Source organism: Dermochelys coriacea, chromosome 3, assembly GCF_009764565.3.
Source record: "Dermochelys coriacea isolate rDerCor1 chromosome 3, rDerCor1.pri.v4, whole genome shotgun sequence".
NCBI lineage: Eukaryota > Metazoa > Chordata > Testudines > Dermochelyidae > Dermochelys > Dermochelys coriacea.
This window is the reverse complement of record NC_050070.1, coordinates 85,109,858-85,129,938: the sequence shown is the minus strand read 5'-3', so window position 1 is coordinate 85,129,938 and position 20,081 is coordinate 85,109,858. Positions and strand designations below refer to the sequence as shown.

General features: G+C 41.3%; 1 long non-coding RNA gene across 1 annotated transcript; it reads right to left on the bottom strand.

The window, feature by feature from the left end:
• Positions 1–341: 341 nt before the first annotated feature.
• Positions 342–19,576, bottom strand: LOC119853753. Its single transcript, XR_005292203.2, has 3 exons — positions 19,526–19,576; positions 5,380–5,499; positions 342–1,800 (listed from the first exon to the last, which is right to left on the bottom strand). It is a non-coding gene; the product is annotated as an uncharacterized LOC119853753 (long non-coding RNA).
• Positions 19,577–20,081: the final 505 nt, after the last annotated feature.

Here is a 20,081-nt window from a genome sequence, read left to right as displayed (position 1 = left end):
ACGTCCAGAATTTGTGACTGGCCCTGAGGTGTTTGAACTGATGTAGATCATTATGTTAGTCGTGTTCAGGGAGGAAAGATGCCAATGGCCCCAACTCATATGAAGCTGCTCTGCAAAGAGCCCTTTTCACTGAGATGAACTATGGTGGTATTTTTACATTCTCTATCACTGGTCACTTACAGCAATTATTCTCTATGACTCCCAAACAGCTGTAAGTGATAATGACAACAATTGGATACTCAAAGTAACTTAGACCAGTGCAATAGTACATAGAACTTTAAACTAAAAATTATAGGTTGAGTCATGAGTTGAAAGCTCAAGGAAAATGAGTCAATTGGTGGAGTCAGTCATAAGTATCAAGCTAAAGAATTTTAGAGATGTAGAGGAAGGGAGCAGTATACAGCAGTTCTTAGTACCAATCACTTCATATATGGCCAATAAGCATCCTCTACTTTTTACCTAATGAATTGTGTGCAACAAAAACAAGTTCTTATTTCCATCCACACAAATATGCACCAAGAATTCTGTATAAAGAACATATAATACACAAAGGCCAAATTGATAGATAACAGGTCTTCTTCACAAGAAGAAAACAGTGAGCCAGAGATGAGGCCCTTCATTCACTGTCAACATAGAACTGTGAGCCATGTTTAAATAACTTTTATGAGGTGTGGAAAAGAGCAGGTTTACAAAGCATAGGTAATCAGACAATTATTTAAGCACTAAGTGCACAAATTATTCCAGCTAAGGTCATCATTGATTTGTGCCCTCAAAATTTTGGACATTATGAGATTTGGTCAATAAAATAAGCTTTTGGTCAGATCATGGCTCTCTTGAGGTTTACACAAAACAAATCTGCTCTTTTTTGTGCATGGGACCATTCTGGTGCTACTGCATCCAAAATCTGGTGCATAAGCTGCAATATTGGACTTTAATAAATACCACTGAATTCCTGAGCCCACATTTTTATGATGTGCCCAACCCTTTGGATAACTGGAAAGGTCTCCAGAGTACACTCCTGAGTAGTTTGCAATGAAAAGCTTTATTTAAGGAAGTTACATGAAATTGAGGTACACAGGCCACATGCAGTGGCAGAATGTGACTATAAGGCTCGAGGGAATAAAAATACATTTTGTACTGGATCAAGTAGGCCAATTTAAAATTATTTTAGCTATTGACTTGAAATTGTGCTATAAATTGCTGTGCATGAACAGCTAAACTTTTTATTTCAGTTCCCAGCTGTGGAGGGGCACTTGACATTTTCTCATTTGCTTAAAAAACTTTAAATACTGTCTCGTAAACATGTGCTAAAGAGAGCAAAACAGAAAAACACTTCAGAACAAAGCATGTGCAATGACCTAGCAAATACATTAAAGCCAGTAACAGTTACAGTAACAGTGTTCTGAGCCTCAGCTCTGCAAATGCAGCTTGATTGCCAATGTCAACAAAAGCATTTGGTTCTGATGAGAGGGACAGATGGTGTCGTTTTCTGAATGTAAGCTGCATCAAGCCAAAGTGTCCAAAATAGAAACAGAAATTGAAGGGAAGATAAAAGAAACTCGGGTCCTGATATGCATATCTGCTAGAATGAAGTACTTTAGAGGCTTCTTAGTACTAATGTGACTATAGGAATGAAAGATGTGACTCTGCTAATCTTCGACAGCAGAGGGTAGAGGGCAAGGGAGTCCAACTTTCCAACTGAAGTCTTCTTCCAAAGAGCCAGAAGCTGCAGGGTAGAAGCTAATTTGCATTCATTGGAACAGATTGCAGCTGCTCTCCTCTTTCATACGGAATTGTGTCCTGTGGAGACACCAAGTTCCAGCATGTTTTTTCCATCTTAAGGTGAATGGCCCTTGCCCAGATCAAGATAGGGCCATACAGGTGCAATACCCACTATCTGTATATGGTGAACAGCAATGCTCTATTAAGTATCGGCTTTGAGCTACATTGGAAGGTGCACAAATACCACAGTGAGCTTGAGAAAAGATCTTAATAGACAACTTTGCTGTTAAGTAATGCTTTTCATTTATAGGACCTAAAGTGCTTTACAAAAGAGCATAAACACTATTACCCACATAGAGATGCAGTGACTTGCCCAAAGGTCACACAGCAGGTCAATGGCAGAGATGGTTAGAGAACTTAGATCTCCTGATTCTCAGCTTAGTGCCCTATCCACCAGACCACAGTGCTTTCAGAATAATGTAAAATCAGCGATTGGGCCATTGCCTGCACTTTGACCACCCCTGCTACAGACATGAGTTAGGGAACATATGGAACACAATGTTAACAATAAGAGTAAAGAAACGCAAGATAGATCAGGGAAAGAGCAGATTAAATAATGTTTAGATAAATTTAGATGTATTCAAGGCATTAGGGCCTGATGAAATGCTTACTCAAGGAACTAGTCTAAGTAATCTTGGAACTGTTAGCAATTATCTTCAAGAACTCATGGAGAATGGGTGAGGTCTCAGAGGATTAGAGAAGGGTAAGCATGGTACCTGTCTTTAAAAAGGGGAACAAAGATGACCCAGGAAATTATAGACCATTCAGCCTAACTAACTTCAGGACTTGGAAAGATACTGAAACAAATGATGAAACAATCAATTTGTAAGCACCCACTGGATAATAGGGTAATAAGCAATAACCAATAAGGATTTGTCAAGAACAAATCATGCCAAACCATCCCACTTTCTTTCTTTGACAGCATTATTGGGCTAGAGAATAGGGGGGGAAGCCATGGACAGGATACATCCTGATTTTAGTAAGGCTCTTGACACACTCCCATGTGATATTCTCATAAGGAAACTAGGGAAATGTGGTCTAGATGAAATTAATAGAAGGTGGGTGCATAACATGTTGAAAGACTGTACTCAAAGAATAATGATCAATGGTTCACTATCAAACTGAGAAGACAAATCTAGTGGGGTCCTGCAGGGGTCCGTCCTGGGTCTGGAACTATTCAATATTTTCATTAATGACTTGGATAATGGAAGGTAGAGTATGCTTATAAAATTTGCAGCGGGCACCATGCTGAAAGGGGTTGCAGGCACTTTGGAAGACACGATTAGAATTCAAAACAACCTGGACAAATTGGAGACTTGGTTTGAAATCAACAAGATGAAATTTAATAAAGAAAAATGCAAAGTACTGCACCTAGGAAGGAAACATCAAATGCATAACAATAAAATAGGAAATAACTAGCTAGGCGGAAATACTGCTGAAAAGGATCGGGGGTTTATAGTGGATCACAGATTGAATATGAGCCAACAATGTGATGCAGTTGTGAAAAAGGCTAATATCATTCCAAGGTATATTAACAGGAGTGTCATGTGTAAGGCACAGGAGACAATTGCCCCACTGTACTTGGCATCGATGAGGCCTCAGCTGGAGCACTGTGCCCAGTCTTAGGCACCACACTACAAGAAAGATGTGAACAAACTGGAGAGAGCCTGGAGGACAGCAACAAAAATTATGAAAGGTTTAGAAAACCTCACCTAGGAGGAAAAGTTTAAAAAAAAAAAAAAAAAAAAAAAAAAAAGAGGGCATGCTGAGTCTTGAAAAAAGAAACCCAAAGGGAGACATACTAACAGTCTTCAAATATGTTAAGGACTGTTATAAAATATCTGCAGCAAGGGAAATTTAGGTTAGACATTAGGAAAAACTTTCCAACTATATGGATAGTTAAGCACTAGAATAGGTTTCCAAGGGAGATTGTGGAATCTCCATCACTGGAGGTTTTTAAGAACAGGTGGGACAAACACACGTCAGGAATGGTTTAGGGGATAGTTGGTCCTGCCTTAGCGCAGGGGGTTGGATTAGATGACCTCCATAGGTCCCTTGTAGCCCTACTCTTCTGTGATCCTATGAAAAACAAAACCATAGAGTTAATTGTCATCTAGCATAAAATAATTTTTACTTTGGGATTTTCAGCAGTTCTGTGAACTACTGCTGCGCAGGTGTTTTTTGACGAATCATTATCATCAAGATGTGTTCAAAGGGCATATTCCTCACATTGAACTACTATCACCAAGCTAACCAATCTTTGGTCACCTAGGAAACAAGCCCAAGGTGCAAGTTTGCATGTTCTGTAGGAGCTTCTAATATTAGAATGTGAATATTGGTTAGTTTACAGGTCAGAAAGATCTTCAAATCCTGATTTAAACCAGTATTCTCCATACTCTGCAGTATTATTTTTCCACAGTATGCCTCGTACAGATGAGATGCAAATGCATCTGTTTAAAAGTAAGTATGTTAACCTTACTCTATTGTTTCAGTTTGAGGGATTAGATAGTAAACTTGTGTTCCATAGCAACAAGGGGAATTAATTTTACTATATTGCTGATGCATATATGAATAAAATAAACAGTTTTTTCCTCAGCAAAATCCCTACAAGAATTCAATCAGATGTATTAGGATCATTAGAATTGCAACTAGCATGCCCGAACAAAGCCACCAGAAGCATGGTATATTGATGTCATGGATTCGACTTGGACCCTCAAAATCAAGAACATTTACAGTTAAAGAAGCAACACTATTATTTTTCCCCACCATGCTGTGCCAAGGTCTCGCATGTGATATTAAACATGAGAAAACCCTGGTCTGGTGATACCTGTACCACCTTGGCACAGAGGAAGGGATAAACAATGATATTTCAGGTTTGGTACTGAATTCCTTGGCTGAACTTTATATTCTTATCTATTTTATTCTAGTGCTATTGGAATTTAGAAAATGAAACAACTAAGATATAAAGAGCTGTTATGTTTTGGGCAATCTAAGCTTAGTCAAACATGATTCAGAGATTTCCTTAAAATTTGGCAAAGTTGTTTATTATTCTCCATATATTCACAGCATACACTATATATTTGTGAAAGACTTAATTGTTTACACAGTGTACACTGTATATTATTAATAACATGAATAGCATATTGTGAATTCATAGGAGGTAGACAAAACCCTTATGAAAAAGTTATTTCTAATATGCCCACTGAAAGGAGCAATGATATCCATTTAGCCTTTTTGTAGTTTAAAACATGACTATGGATTAATCCAAATTTATTAAGTAAATGCCTGTCAACATTTTGAAGTGAACTCACTGAACTCCATTTTTAATTGAAAGAAGTCAATAGATCATTCAAAATAGAAAATTCTAAATTATTTTGCACCCTCAAAGTAAAAAAAGCTGATCTAAATTTATTTGAAAATATCTAAAAAGATTCAGGCTGAATTATGTTATGCCTGACTAGGTGCAAGAGATCTTCATTTCAAAATTATAATCCTCTATCAATTTTTGATCAGCAAGAAGTTTATACGCTCTTACAGTTCTTCTACATGTCCACAGCCAGATGGAGTTTTAGATATGAGAAAGCAAAGGTTTATTACCTTGATCAAACTGCAATGTGAGATTATTCTGTGCAGGCCCTGAATTAAATACAGGGACTGGTCGGGACAAACAGAAGGAGATTATCTTGAACAAAATGACACTATAAGAACAGCAAGAGCCTGTGGAAAAGAACAAAAACAAGAGTCATACTCCAGCAATCATAGAGAACAGAGGGCTCCTTAACTCCTTATCAAGACCTGTTGTGTTTTAAGGCTTTTATGTGTCACCCTTTGTTCTGTCATCCTTTATGTCACACCCTTAGGGTAAATTTTCTGCTGAACTCAAAATCTGCTTGTCCAAATTTTGTATGCAAGTGCAAAACTTTCCTAATGCTGCTACTAAAATGGATGGGACCATATACTGTCTCAGTGGTAGTATGCAACTATATATATCATACTACAGCTAAGAGACCCCAAGATATATCACAGTAGAGGAGGGACTCTCCATACTAGAAATCTGTCAATAGCACAGTACCTCATGAAGAAAGGGGCTGGTGCCGTGATGTAATGAGACTAAGAGGAGCTTTTAGGTTCCTAATGCTGCATAATGTTGGAAAGCGTGGATAGGCCATCTAGCTTCTAAAGCTCCTTAGTAGGGAAGTCGGGGGGAGGGGGGGCAGGAGTACATTAATGCATCTCCAAAGGAGGAGAAACAGGAAACAGTGTGCCAGCTAGCTGTAAAGATCCAGGAGGGTACACAGATGACTGCCTCCTGAAGACATGCAGGAGGGGTAAATGTTCAACTTGCCCCCAGAAGACTACACTAGATAATGGGTAAGTGGAGCCCAAGGCATGCTTTGGTGACATTTGGCAAAAGAAACCTGAGAAATTTAGCAAAGCTCATTGTGACTTTTGCCTGCAGTTTCCTATGCAATCCCAGAGAATTAAGCCCACTGGGTTTGGTTTGCTGAAAGCATACAAACCAAAAAAAGTAGTTTCATCCCACCGTAGTGGTTACATGCCAGAGGCGTCAAGCTCATTGGGAGGGGAAGGCCAAATTTCCACCTAGTAAGCTTCACTCCCACCCAATCCACATTCCATCCATTAAAATGACCTATGATTAAATAGTTAGTGTTGACCCTTAAATGTCATTATTGGGCCTCAGAGTTGACACTCCAATTGGATTAATAGGGGCAGGGGAGTTCTCATCTCTGAGCCACTGTTTCAGGCTCACATCACTGCACTGGTTACACACTAGTCTCCTTTGGAAGGCTTCCTCCACAGGCTTGAGGGCTAACTTTATATATATAGTGAAAGCTTAGGTGTCTGAATGTGTCCTGGGGGTTGCATAAATACATCATGTAGGCTAATACAGCCTGCCGACCATATATTTTACACCCCTGTTACGTGCACAATTACCAGTTTATACACAGATACAGGCTTTGAGCATATTTTTAATGCAAATATAGAAGTGGAGCTCATTTTTAAAAATGTGGCCCTTTAGTTATGTTTTTGTTGATTTACTCCTGGGAGAATCCTGTGCAACTGTGTGTGCGCACGGAAATACATCCCCCGCAGATTCTCTTTGGTTTCCCACAGAAAAATGGGTTCTGTGGCCAAAAGCAAAAAGAAGCTACACCAATGCTCACTTACTCCTCCCTGGCAGTGCGGGCACATCAGTTTGGGCATCCAGAGCAGCTGGGGAGAGAAGTCACCACGGCGGAGGTAGGGAAGGAGGGTCTGGGGATCCCCTGGCCACCCAAGGAAGTTAGTCCTGGCGGTGGACGTGGGTGAGGGAGGAGAAGGAAGACAACGATGGAGTTCCCCCTCCCCTGTATGGAGCAGCTGGGGCTATGTCAGATCAACCCCAAGAAACCTCCCCCTGCCTCAGGAATCTCTGCACTGCCTAGGGGCAGCTTGGAGGGGGGCGAGGTGTCTGAGTGCAGGGGATGAGGCCAGAGGTGAAAGTAATTTAAAGGATTTACACGGGAGTCCTGAGCAAGGGGCGTGGCCTCAACCAGAAGGGAGTGACCTTTAAATTCCCAGGCCCTTTAAAAAAAATCAAGATTTAAAGGCCCTGGGGCTTCAGCTACAGTAGCAGCAGCTGGGAGCCCTGGGGCCTTTAAATCATCCCCAGAGCTGCCAGCTGCAGAGGCAGCTGGGAGCCCCAGGTCTCAGGGATGATTTAAAGGGCCCAGGGCTCCGGCTGCTGCAGTGGCTGGGAGCCCCTGGCCCTTTAAATCACCACCGGAGCCCTGCTGCCACTACCCAGGGGCTCGGGCAGTAATTTAAAGGGCCCAGGGCTCCGGCTGCTGCAGGGAGCCCCCTTTAAATCGCTGGCCTGGGGAAGCTGGTCTGGTTTGGCATGGCATACCGGCTCTTGCACTGGACCGGACCACTCTACTTTCACCTCTGGAAAAAGTGGAGTGGGTGCAGGGAGGGGTAAGGCTTGGCAGGAGAGTCTGGGCAAAGGGGGGGGGGGTCCAGATGCACAGGGGTTGGGTGGACAGGGGGATCAGCTCCCTCCACTTCCTGGCCTCATCGCTCCTCAGCCACGGGGAGTCTGAACCCAGACCCCCCCCCACTGACTCCCTTCATGCAACTCCCCACCCCCTGCATTGGGAGCCCTGCACACCCAGACCCCTACCCCACTGAGCCCCAACCACCTTCACCTGGACTCCCCTGCAGAATCCCAGTCTTCCTGCACCCAGAACTCCCCAATGAGCCCCTGCGCATCCAGATCCTTCCCACCAAGTTGCCCACACCCAGATTGTGCCAGAACCCTGGTACTCTTGAGGTGAATTCTGTACCAAAAAATTAAAAATTCTGCAGATTTTATTTGTGAAAACACAGTAACATTAACAATATAATCGCACCATTTTCAATTATTTTGGTACTTTATTTCAAAATGATTCTCCGCAAATAATTGAAAATGGTGCGATTATATTGTATATTTATGTTATTTTCACAAATGAAATATGCAGAATTTTAAAATATTATGAATAGAATTTATAATGTTTTGGTGCAGAATTCCCTCAGGAGTAGTTGATTAATACACAGAGTACAGAATCAATCTACAGCAAAGAATTTTATTCTAGTATTGTTATGTGTACACTGCTGTTTTTCTGGTTACCTGAAAAAGTTGCTATAAATATAAGCATTCAGAAGTTCAAATATTTTTTCATATAATGAATATCTGATCTATAAATATACTAGATTAGGTAAAAAAATTAATTCCGTTATCGTAACTCTCTACTCTCTTTTAAGACCATAATTGTGGCTAGTCAAATAATGTTGTCCATATGGTGCCTCCATTGCTCATGAGGGCTGTAATGTTTTCTAACAGTCTGAATTCATTATATTTTCCCATTCTGCAGCATCAGGAACCATCTTTTATTATCCTGAACAGAAATGAGAGAGTTTGAGAAATGCCCTGCTGAGCAAGCTCTTTTTCATTTAAAAAAAAAAAAAAAAAAGGTTTAGTGACAAGTGGGGGAAACTATTATAAAAAGAAGAGGATGGGAGATAAAGACAAATGTGAGGGAAAGGACAGGCTGTTTTGTTTCCTGGTTGTGACAGGGATTTTCTCCTCTGTCAGCTTACACCAAATAAAGTAACAGCAGTATGCAATTTGAACATAGATGGATCAGCAGTGCCATAAATACAGCTGTGCATGTCTACTAAACAGATGTTTTTCTTTTACTTTCCTAGCTAATCTTCAGCAGATTTATTGGGGGAATGGAATCAATTACAGTGGGTTTTGCACAGACTGTGGAGAGAGCTAGAGAGAGAAAAGTCCACTGACACAGATTCTCCTCCTTCTCATCAATAAGTGAAGTATTCTCTCTCATTTATCTGTTTAATTAAATCACTTAGATATTAGTTTAGTCTGAGCTAGGCAGGGACAGTTGGTTCCGCAGCACTCACTGTCTCCATGCAATACCTGCAACAAAGTTCTTTATTCCTGTTATCTCTACAAGTGCTCTTGGCTTTGTAACAATTTGTTCTGAGGAGGAAGAAAGATTGAGCATTCAATAGCAGATACATTTCAGAAATACATCAGAGTGGGCTGTGTCTCAGGAATGACAAAAACCCCAAAACCTGACCTGGGGTCAAATAAGGGTGGGGGGGGAAAGAGTCATGTCGTCGATTTTTTGTTACTACCCATGAGCTAGTTCACACTCCCCTATGATTTCTGCCATGTCCTAATATCTGAATTGGATTTTCTGGAGGCAGTGTTTCTTGTCTGACAGAAAAAAAAACCCCAAAAAAACCAAACACTGTTTCTGGTGGGGTAGATTTCTCTCTCTCTCTCTCACTCTCTCCTTGTCTCTAATTTCTCCTGTTTTCTGTTCTCTTGATCTCTCTCGTTCTACTTAGCAACACAAGTTGCCAAGAACACATCTGTCCTGTACTCTACTCTGTACTGCCTCCAGTTGAATGCAGAAATCAGTTCAAATCTCTGTCCAAATATTCAAAGCTTTCCATGGGATTAGATCCAGCTACCTGAGACATTGCTTCAACATGCTATACACAGCCACTACATTCCACTGGAAAACTGAAACTGATCAATAAAGGGAGTCAGAACTCCCATGACAGCTGGATTCCACCTCTGGAACTAACTCTTCCAACAGACTATGGACCTCAGCATTTTCAGAATTAAATGCAAAACTCGTTTTTCCACTTAACTTCCCTTTTTAAGTTCCTCGCTTGTAAACATGCACATAGACACACTACATCCCCATTCACTCACACACACACAAGCTTACTTCCACCCTCTATAAACTAGTCAAGCTTCATACATGATGGGAAGGATGCAAGATTGTTATTGTTATTTCTATTTTTAAGTATTTGGCAGGTGCTAGCATAAAATGATGATGGGGCTATATAAATACAGTCAGATAGACTCTAGAATTACTGTCTAACACTTGCAGCATTCCCAGTATGTGACATCTAACACTGGTAGCACTTGTTAGGCTGAACATGAGAGATCCTACTGCTACTCTCCATGTTGTCTGATGTGTTAGAATTGGTGCAACATCAGTCTGGGATTGCAGATCCAGGAAGCAATCACACAGACTGAAATTAATCTTCAATAGTATCACCCATTTTCTCAGGTTACGATTCATTCAGGATCGAAGCTGCTCTGCATCAGTTATTCTTTTGCTGGATAGTAGCCCTGCAATATTACACACACTATGCTAGCAGCAGAAATATCATGTGTCTCTATCTTCTGTTAATACTCCAAGACTGCAACAGCCTGTAAGAAAAGTACCTACCATAGTAACAATTACATTCTATTTTCAGGTTTCAGCGTAGCAGCTGTTTTAGTCTATATTCGCAAAAAGCAAAGGAGTACTTGTGGCACCTTAGAGACTAACAAATTTATTTGAGCATAAGCTTTCGTGAGCTACAGCTCACTTCATCGGATGCATTTGGTGGAAAAAACAGAGGGAAGATTGATATACACACACAGAACATGAAACAATGGGTTTATCATACACAATGTAAGGAGAGTGATCACTTAAGATGAGCCATCACCAGCAGCAGAGAGGGGAAAGGAGGAAAACCTTTCATGGTGACAAGCAAGGTAGGCTATTTCCAGCAGTTAACAAGAATATCTGAGGAACAGTGGGGGGTGGGGTGGGATGGGGGGGAGAAATAACATGGGGAAATAGTTTTAACTTTGTGTAATGACTCATCCATTTCCAGTCTCTATTCAAGCCTAAGTTAATTGTATCCAGTTTGCAAATTAATTCCAATTCAGCAGGTTTATGGATCTTGGGTAGCAGATAGAATACCCCAGGTCAATCTGCTACCCAAGATCCATAAACCTGGAAATCCTGGATGCCCCATCATCTCAGGCATTGGCACCCTGACAGCAGGATTGTCTGGCTATGTAGACTCCCTCCTCAGGCCCTACGTTACCAGCACTCCCAGCTATCTTCGAGACACCACTGACTTCCTGAGGAAACTACAGTCCATCGGTGATCTTCCTAAAAACACCATCCTAGCCACTATGGATGTAGAAGCCCTCTACAACAACATTCCACACAAAGATGGGCTACAAGCCGCCAGGAACAGTATCCCCGATAATGTCACGGCTAACCTGGTGGCTGAACTTTGTGACTTTGTCCTCACCCACAACTATTTCACATTTGGGGACAATGTATACCTTCAAATCAGCGGCACTGCGATGGGTACCCGCATAGCCCCACAGTATGCCAACATTTTTATGGCTGACTTAGAACGACGCTTTCTCAGCTCTCGTTTCCTAATGCCCCTACTCTACTTGCGCTACATTGATGACATCTTCATCATCTGGACCCATGGAAAAGAAGCCCTTCAGGAATTCCACTATGATTTCAACAATTTTCATCCCACCATCAACCTCAGCCTGGACCAGTCCACACAAGAGATCCACTTCCTGGACACTACGGTGCTAATAAGCGATGGTCACATAAACACCACCCTATATTGGAAACCTACTGACCGCTATTCCTACCTACATGCCTCTAGCTTTCATCCAGATCATACCACACGATCCATTGTCTACAGCCAAGCTCTACGATATAACCGCATTTGCTCCAACCCCTCAGACAGAGACAAACACCTACAAGATCTCTATCATGCATTCCTACAACTACAATACCCACCTGCTGAAGTGAAGAAACAGATTGACAGAGCCAGAAGAGTACCCAGATGTCACCTACTACAGGACAGGCCCAACAAAGAAAATAACAGAACGCCACTAGCCATCACCTTCAGCCCCCAACTAAAACCTCTCCAACGCATCATCAAGGATCTACAACCTATCCTGAAGGACGACCCATCACCCTCACAGATCTTGGGAGACAGGCCAGTCCTTGCTTACAGACAGCCCCCCAATCTGAAGCAAATACTCACCAGCAACCACACACCACACAACAGAACCACTAACCCAGGAACCTATCCTTGCAACAAAGCCCGTTGCCAACTCTGCCCACATATCTATTCAGGGGACACCATCATAGGGCCTAATCACATCAGCCACACTATCAGAGGCTCGTTCACCTGCGCATCTACCAATGTGATATATGCCATCCTGTGCCAGCAATGCCCCTCTGCCATGTACATTGGTCAAACTGGACCGTCTCTACGTAAAAGAATGAATGGACACAAATCAGACGTCAAGAATTATAACATTCAAAAACCAGTTGGAGAACACTTCAATCTCTCTGGTCACTCGATCACAGACCTAAGAGTGGCTATCCTTCAGCAAAAAAGCTTCAAAAACAGACTCCAACGAGAGACTTCTGAATTGGAATTAATTTGCAAACTGGATACAATTAACTTAGGCTTGAATAGAGACTGGGAATGGATGAGTCATTACACAAAGTAAAACTATTTCCCCATGTTATTTCTCCCCCATCCCACCCCACCCCCCACTGTTCCTCAGATATTCTTGTTAACTGCTGGAAATAGCCTACCTTGCTTGTCACCATGAAAGGTTTTCCTCCTTTCCCCCCCACTGCTGCTGGTGATGGCTTATCTTAAGTGATCACTCTCCTTACATTGTGTATGATAAACCCATTGTTTCATGTTCTCTGTGTGTGTATATCAATCTTCCCTCTGTTTTTTCCACCAAATGCATCCGATGAAGTGAGCTGTAGCTCACGAAAGCTTATGCTCAAATAAATTTGTTAGTCTCTAAGGTGCCACAGGTACTCCTTTTCTTTTTATTCTATTTTCATTATCTTGCTGCCTAGATGCTACAGTGATTGATGCCCATAGATATCTAAAATAGACAGAGAATGTTTGACATTGAGGCTGAACTACACATGAGACTAGGAGCCTGTGGCAGTGATCTAGGAGGGTGAGATATAGAACAAGAAAGAAAATATAGACTATGGCAATGACAGGCTATGTTTGAGGTGAATTAACCTCTCTGTGTTAATGTGAATGCAGGAAAATGTTATGCATTTTTTCCTCAGAATCTCTGCAGCAAGCTGAAAGTGATGATGCATAAAATTAAAAATCCTTTGCCAGTGGACAGAGACAGTGCTTTACATTTACATCCATCTTGTGCCATTTCCTGTGTGCTGACTGCCTGTGGAAAGAGGGCTAACGTGACATGGCATTTTAGATTGTGTCACATGGTCAGAAGATAATGAGTGTCAATAATATTGGGCTTTGACAGAAAATAAAGAAGGAAAGGAAAAAGATGTATGTAAATATGTGTTCTATATTTATTTATTTCATTGGAAACAAATAAAAAAGATATTTATCTAAAGGCTTAAGGCACCCTGACTTTTCATTATCACATCTGCAGCATCACCAAAACCAATTACAGACTTGCATCCAATCCCTCACAACATCAAAACACCCTGTCAGGAAAACAAAAACAAAGACACCCCCATCTGATTGTGTCCAACACCAACAGAAATCTCAAAACTCACTGAAACGCTCCACACCCTCAGACCTCAACCCCCTGAACACTATCCAAAAAGGCAGGCTTTGTCATAAGCCCTGAAAGTCAAGAAATCCAGGCAATTTCAGCCAAGGTTGAGGGAAATGATTTTCAACGTTATGGGGACCTCACATTGTAACCCCCTCTTTTATAAACTTATGTGGCACCAACTCAAATATCTCTACTGATAACAATAGCAACATGGCACAGGTGAAAAGCTGTCTCTCACATAGACTCCAAGTCATTTAGGGCTTTATAGGCTAAAATGGGTGGGCAAACTACGGGCTGCATCCAGCCTGTCACAGTTTTTAATCCAGCCCTTGAGCTCAGTTGCCCCGCTCCGGCTGGGGAGTGGGGTGAGGGGTTTTCCCCACTCCGGCAAGTCCCCATGCCCCACTCCTACTCCCCAACAGGAGTGCCAGGCGGGCAGAATGGGGCAAGCCCCCGACCCCACTCCCCAGCCAAAGCGCCAGAGTGGGGCAATGAGCTCGAGGGACGGATTAAAAGTTTATTTGAATATCTCTTCTTCAGAGTTAAATTGATTAACCACAACATTGCTTAATTATGGCTTGCTTTAAAGCTAAAATAGTTTCAATATATTCTGGGTTATTGCCACGGTCAAATGGGAAACACTGATGATTTAACAAAGCTAATTACAGATTGAACTTTTACATAGTGCAGTACACTGAAGAGTTTTAGCTAACATACAATTTGTGTTCAGTAAGAGCAAAATTGTGTGGTAAAATCAACAAATAGCTCAGTAATGTAATTTTCTAAGAGTGCACGGTTCAACAGAATCATTTTAATAGTGTTGTTTTGAAACAAATTTGTGTTGTCCCTGTTTGAACATGAATTGTTAATTTTGTGAGCATTCATGATCTGCCATACAATTTCCATAGCAAGATGTGGCCCTCAGACCAAAAAGTTTGCCTACTCCTGGAATCAACACTTAAACCTTCTCCCAGAAACCAACTGGCAGGCTATGCAGATCATGGAGACCTGATGTCATGTGCTCCTGGCAAGATGCATTGCTTAAAAAAAAAAAATATCAAACTATCAAGCAAACGGTGCAGCATATGGCTATTTATCTCCAACTTCTGAATGGATTTAAGTATGGCTGTATCCACATTGCATTAATCTATGGTAAAAGACTAGATTAGGGTAGCACAAGCTGTATGTATCTGAAAGAAATAGTTGCAAATTCTTGACCAGACACAGGTGAAAAAAGCAGTCAGTCCTGGTCACTGCTACTATAGGATCAATAAATGAGATTTAACTAATTTACATTTATCCATGCTCCCAAATCATCTAGATACAGAAAGAGAAACCATATGGGTCACTAAAACTTCTACCATATAAAATATATTTTGTTCAGTTTACCCCTCTACTAAACCCATTAACTTGTGTTTCACAAAATCATACCTTCTAGAAAGGCATCCCGTCTTGATACGACATCAAGAGATGGAAAATTTACCAGTTTTCTTGGAAGTTTAGTTTGGTGGTTAATTGCCCTCACTGTTAAAAATGTGGGTCTAATTTCTAATTTTAATTTGTTTAGCTTCATCTCCCATCCAGTGGTTCCTATTATGCAGTTCTCTGCTAGATTAAAGAGCCCTTTAGTAATCTATATTTTCTTCCCATGAAGGTACCTATACACTATCAGCAAGTCTCCTCTCAAACTTTTTTTTGTTAGGTTAAACATTCAATTTCCATTCCCTCCATGTAATTAAAGAGGGTCATAGTTCCATGAGTCCAAATTGCATAAACTAATTCACTGCTCTGCATTTGTTGTAGTAAAGTATCTCCCCCTCTAGTGACAGGGACAATTATCCATCTACTGTTGGGGTGCATATCAAAATAATTATGTCCCCTGGTATGGGAATACGAGTCACAATAACATAGGCACAAGCTAAGAGCTTACAATTATCATAACAAAAATCAGATAGCCATTATTTATAGTTATATTCATAGTCTGTTCCACAAAAGTTAAATGAAATCCTGACTCATTGAAGTCAATGGTCAAATTACCACTGACTTCAAAGGGATTTCTCCCAACTAAATTGGTGCTGACTTGTGAAAAGTCTTTAGGAAAATACTTTTACCATCTCCTCCGGTGTAGCAGAAACATAATTCCATTGGCAAAAACATCATAATTCCATTATGAATCTCTAACCCCATCTAATCACATGTCCAGATAGTGAGGAGCACAGGTCAGATTTAACTTGTACTCAGTTCTGATAATCACAGTCTATAATTTATTCATGGCATCACACAGCAAAATGGAATTTCCTCTGATCACAGCCATTTTGCTTGAAAAACCCCCAATCCCTTTATTTTTATGTTTACTTTTATTTTACAAAACATATATGGATAAACAGTTTTTATGATCCACATGTATTGAAGGACAACACGCTAGGTTTTGGGTGCAGAAAGAATTAAACCTAATGGATGAATGACAACAATGATACTTAATACTTGTATTGTATGTTCAAAGCACTTTACAACCACTGACCAATTAAAGAAGATTAAAAGGACATCCATTTCCAGAGTTCTAATTAGGTTATAGTCATGTATTTGAATTTCTAAAATGTGCTAATCAACAGTCTATTAATGCAAATATGTAAAATTAAAAAGCATAATTATGAAAAAATTACAAATTGACCTAGATCCCATCCATTTTGACTGTAAAAAGCATTTGAAATTTCCTCAGTGAGAAATGTTCATGAGCTGTATATCCCCTACACATGACAAGAGAAGTGCTATATGTCTTTGCATTGGACATGGAAATCCATTTGAACTCTTTATCATAAATGTGGGATGACTTCCATGAGACACTTTGGGCCAGATTCTCAGCTAGGCTCAATATACATTGTATACTGCTGAAGGGTGGGGGCGGGGAGGAACTCCAGGAAGTGGCTCCTGGCTCTTTGGTCCTGGCATAGTTTGGAGCAGCCACTTGACTAATCTAAACAATGTAAGCTGCCAATAGCCCCATCTCCCCTCCCTCCCAGGGCCTTTTGAGCAACTGGAGATTACCACAGATCAGAAGTGCTCCAAACTGCACTCTTGTTTTCCTAACTATGACCTTCAAATAGGGGTAAGAGAGGGGAATCATCAGCTGGCTCACTGTCCCTCTGGGCCACAGGACTGAAATTGTTTTAATGGTTGCAAGTAGGGGAGAGAGATGAAATCTTCCTTGGCATCACACAGAAAGTGTATGTGCTCTCTAAGTAGTTAAGACATAAGTGAAAGGAATTGTTTATGTAGAAATACATGTCCTATATAAAGTTTAATAATTTTTAATAAATACAAATAGTCTGAAATGCATTTCATCAGGATGATCTTTAAAATAACTTTCTTTTATCAAAGATGAAGATTGCAGAAGATAAGCTGTTTGATTTACAGCCCAATTCCAAAACAAACATTGCTGCAAATCATAGAATCATAGGACTGAAAGGGACCTTGAGAGGTCATTTAGCCCAGTCTCCAGCACTCATGGCAGGACTAAGTATTATCTAGACCATCCCTGAGAGGCGTTTGTTTAACCTGCTCTTAAAAATCTCCAATGATGGAGATTCCACATCCTCCCTAAGCAGTTTATTCCAGTGCTTAACCACCCTAATAGTTAGGAAGTTTTTCCTAATGTCCAACCTAAACCTCCCTTGCTGCAATTTAAGTCCATTGCTTCTTGTCCTATCCTCAGAGGTTAAGAACAACAATTTTTCTCCCTCCTCCTTGTAACAATCTTTTATTTACTTGAAAACTTATGTCCCCTTTTGGTCTTCTCTTTTCCAAACTAAACAAACCCAATTTTTTCAATCTTCCCTCATAGGTCATGTTTTCTAGACCTTGAATCATTTTTGTTGCTCTTCTCTGGACTTTCTCCAATTTGCCTCCATCTTTCCTGAATGCAGCACCCAGAACTGGACACAATACTCCAGCTGAGGCCTAATCAGTGCGGAGCAGAGCTGAAGGATTATTTCTCGTGTCTTGCTTACAGCACACTTGCTAATATATCCCAGAATGATGTTTGCTTTTTTTGCAACAGTGTTACACTGTTGACTCATATTTAGCTTGTGGTCCACTATGACCCCCAGATCCCTTTCTGCAGTACTCCTTTCTAGGCAGTCATTTCCCATTTTGTATGTATGCAACTGATAGTTCCTTCCTAAGTGGAGTACTTTGCGTTTGTCCGTATTGAATTTCATCCTATTTACTTCAGACCATTTCTCCAGTTTGTCCAGATCATTTTGAATTATAATCCTATCCCCAAAGCACTTGCAACCCCTCCCAGCTTGGTATCGTCCACAGACTTTATAAGTGTACTCTCTATGCCATTATCTACATAATTGATTAAGGTATTGAACAGAACCGGACCCAAAACAGATACCTGCGGGCCCCCACTCGTTATGCCCTTTCAGCATGACTATGAACCACTAATAACTACTTTCTGGGAATGGTTTTCCAACCAGTTATGCACCCACCTTATAGTAGCTCCATCTAAGTTGCATTTCCCTAGGTTGTTTATGAGGTCATGCAAGACAGTATCAAAAGCTTTACTAAAGTCAAGATATACCACCTCTAATGCTTGCCCCACCCACAAGGCTTGTTACCCTGTCAAAGAAAGCTATCAGGTTGGATTGACATGATTTGTTCTTGACAAATCCATGCTGACTGTTACTTATCACTTTATCTTATTGATGCTTGCAAACTGATTGCTTAATTATTTGCTGCATTATCTTTCCAGGTACAGAAGTTAAGCTGACTGGTCTGTAAATGCCTTGTTCCTAAGAAGGAACTGGAGGTGATGAAACTGAACATGAAGTTGTATTTATTTTTAATTTTGCTGATGAAAGAATATTGAGTGACTGTTGCAAGGGTTCTTTTTTTAATCAGCAATTTTTATATTGAACTTTCCAAAAACTGGTGATGGTATCATCTCAAGACCTGTTTACTCAGTTAAGACCATGCCAGCTTCCTCAAAAGTGATCTCATGTATTGAGATTTTGGGTATTTTTGGAGGGGAGAGGGATTCACAGACTTGTATGCAAACACTGAATACTCAAAATTGCTGATTTAAATGTGACATTTCCAAAACTGACACTCATTAAGGATAACCCAATCTGAATGAGACAGGACCAAGTTACATGCTTCCAAGTTCATACCTGATTTGACTGAAGACCTCGGAGAGACGTATTGCAAGATTAAGTAAGCAAAGTTTACAAACAAGATGAATCGAGGGTCAGACAGAGAATCTTTGCCATTCAGGTCAACAAGACATTTAAATAAATGCACTAAATGCTCCCATAACAACTATGTGGTATGACAAAGTTCTTCCTCTACCGTGGTGGGTCCTGTGCTTATTGGCACAGGCTTATTTTCTCACCTCAGAGATTCATGGCAGCCCTCAGTTTGGCCACTTTTGTGGCTCATATCTGCCGTTCACTCAGATAACCTCATTACTGGCCAGCATGGGGAAAAAGAGAAAAACAACCCGCACAGTGTCTTCTGATCCATCATGTAGGTCGGGGAACAGCCCAGAGACCTCCCCTCTGGTGGAACCCATAGTCCAGGTCAACTCCTCCTGTGTCTGATCAGGAGTTGGGAGGAACCCAGGCCCTCCCTCTACTCCAGGTTCCAGCCCAGGGCCCTGTGGATTGCAGCTGTCTAGAGTGCCTCTTGGAATAGCTGCATGACAGCTACAACTCCCTGGGCTACTTCCCCATGGCCTCCTCCCAACACCTTCTTTATCCTCACCACAGGACCTTCCTCCTGGCCTCTGATAACACTTGTACTCCTCAGTCCCCCAGCAGCACATCCTCTCACTCCCAGGTCCTTACACATGTCCCCTACTAACTGATGGGAGGTCCTTTTTAAACCACGTGTCCTGATTAGCGTGCCTGCCATAATTGATTCTAGAAAGTGCTTAATTGGCTCCAGGTGTCTTGATTAGCTTGCCTGTCTTAATTGGTTTTAGCAGGTTCCTGATTGGTCTAGGGCAGCCCCTGCTCTGGTCACTCAGGGAACAGAAAACTATTAATCCAGTGTATTTGCCTTCTACCAGACTCCTGTACCCCACTGGTCTGGGTCGGTCACAGTGGGTAAAACCAGACAATCACTTAGGGGAGAGGAGGCCACAATCTCAAACAGGCCACTCCAGCCTTTGACCAGTCTCTTTCTGTACCTGAAGAAAGTCCACTGACAGGAACCACTGTGCCAGCAGATCATCACCATATGGCTCCTTTCTCAGAGTTCCAGCTCCTTCCCAAGCCACAAAGCCAGGGCAAGAGGACTAGAGAGGGCTGAAGGCAGG